The sequence below is a fragment of the Penaeus monodon genome, chromosome 41, assembly GCF_015228065.2.
Source record: "Penaeus monodon isolate SGIC_2016 chromosome 41, NSTDA_Pmon_1, whole genome shotgun sequence".
Taxonomy (NCBI): Eukaryota; Metazoa; Arthropoda; class Malacostraca; order Decapoda; family Penaeidae; genus Penaeus; species Penaeus monodon.
Window position 1 is genome coordinate 9912753 of NC_051426.1, and position 2500 is coordinate 9915252.

The window sequence follows — 2500 nt, forward strand, 5'->3', positions numbered from 1 at the left end:
CGTGTGTGCTTCATCTCTGATATTTTAAGTGGTACTAAGACTGTTCAAGTTAGCAACTCCAACGCTGCTATGGCAACCTTAAACTACGTGTGAGGGCAGAATCTGATATATACCTAACAGTATCCTTCCACGTACTGAATATACAGATGATCCTAGGAAGTGGGACTAACTTTACAGCCGCTAATTATTAATAAGAATAAAACTTCTGTTAATGTGATTTTCACGTTAATTGGGTTATTTGTCGTGTTAGCTCGCAAATACTGCCCTTTAAATCACTAATACGTGGCCAAAAGAAAAATAACATAGCGTCGTGGTTTCGACAGAATTGGCGAAAATATTTGTACCAGTCACTATTAAGCACATGATACTACGTAGTTACATTGAGTTTATTCTGAAAGCACCCGACTTCGAAAGCACAGGATCTAAATTCTGTTCTCCCTTCAATATTCTTTGACTGAAGTCGACGATACAAACTGACAAGCAGTAATTTTTTAGACGAAAGAATCAACAATGTCACAACTTTGAATCCTATGCTGCCAAACCGAGTACTACAGCTTCTAGTTCTTTAATGTCTTTAGTTATTATAATTTTTAAACTATACCAATCCATGAATAAATATAAAAATGCTTCTCCAAGGTAAATGAGTGATTCAAAGATGGTAGGGTCCCTACAACACTTGGCAATTCATTAATGTATGTCGTTCCTTGTGGTGGCGTTAAATCTAAAATTTCATTCTTCATTTCGCAATAAAAAAAAACAAAAAAAACAGATCCGTTGCAAGCGATACACCAGATCGATACAACATCTTCGTTGATCAGCAGAGTCGCTGCAACATCTTGACAGACGACTCTCTGGTAAAGACAGCAACTTAATCAAACAGTTCAAGACACGAGAGCAAGCTCTGCATAGCGACAAGAACGACCTATTGAAGATCCTGCTGCCCGGCATCGCACAAAGGCAGTGACGATTCCAGCCCTGAAGAATGCCCACTCCGAGGAAAGAACTGCTTACTTCATTAGCAGGAAGTTCATTGTCAGGGAGCCTTAAATTCGCCATGAGTCCCAGAAATCCCCGTGAGTAATGAAATGCCTGTAACGGTGATACTTCTTGGTCCAGCAACCATCAACTTTGAGAACTACCTTCCTCTTGCTCTTGATACCTTGACTTAGCACTCCTTCTACACAGCTCAATTTAGACTCAATATTTATACTGTAAGGTCACTAAATCCATTCTTTGACTATTTTCCTTTCTTTAACATGGGTGACAGTGAAGTACAACTCGATTTAGGAGATGAACATTATGTGTGGTCAATCTCTATATCATGAATACAGAGGAAATCTCCACTAAAAATGAAATCCTGAACTATCATTTAAAAATTAAAATCTCATTGCTATTATTCATGCTAGCAAATAAAATGAACATTCTGGACAATATGCTAATGTGAGTGCACTTTCATTTGATATATTTGGGTTCTAGCATATTAGCATAATTAATGATCTTTGCGATTTGTGTAATGAAGTTCACCGCAACCGAAGCAGCTAATCCCTTAAATATCAGTCATGTACTAAATATCACTTAGAAACTATACTGATAAAAGCCAAGTATTGCAAAGATAAATCTGATTTCAATTGCCAATGCAAATGTTAAGCATTTCCTTCACTTGTTTTCCAATAACGTAATAATAATATACATCATATCGTTACTGCACTTTCACCTATTATACATTATCACTGAACACACGAAGCGCACTATCTCTAATCTTTCCTTGACCCTTAAAAGGCGGGTGCCGTAATATTACGTCAAAGGCTCTGACTACCGTTTAGGGGTAAAGGATCACTTGTTTACCCCGATACTGAAGACTTCCCCATATTTGGTTGCTTTTCGGTGCTTTAGTTTCACAAGCATTTCTGTTCTCTTCCCTAAAGAACTTAAAGTCCTTACCTTGTTGCCTGTTTCAGATACTGATATTGTTGATCACGAGTTTGTTGATAATATTGTTTAACCATATGGTAAATCATATGGTAAATATTTTCTTGTTACAGATTCTAGCATCAGAGGAAGGAGGAAACAAATTCCCAAATAACCTATAAGATTAAGCAGATTCAAACTGTAAATAATATACATACACATACACATTCACATTCACATATACATACACATACACACGCACGCATGAAGGAGAATTAATGATTACAAAGAGTAAGAGCGGTAACGTAATTCTGACTAAAATACTGTATAATATGAAAAATAATCTATTTAATCTCTTCCACAATAAATTTGTTATTCTTAAAATTCAGTTATAAAGGAAAAAAGGATATAAAGGATCTTGACGTATATCTACTATGAAGTATGTTTTTATTCAAGTGACAACGAGTAAACAAATAATTTTCCTAATTATTGCTTAGTCACGAGGCCATGTGGGTATATGTTGAAAATACACCGAGACTAACATTAAGTAATGAAATAATGCAAGAAAACACAAACTGAAGAAAGTTTTTAC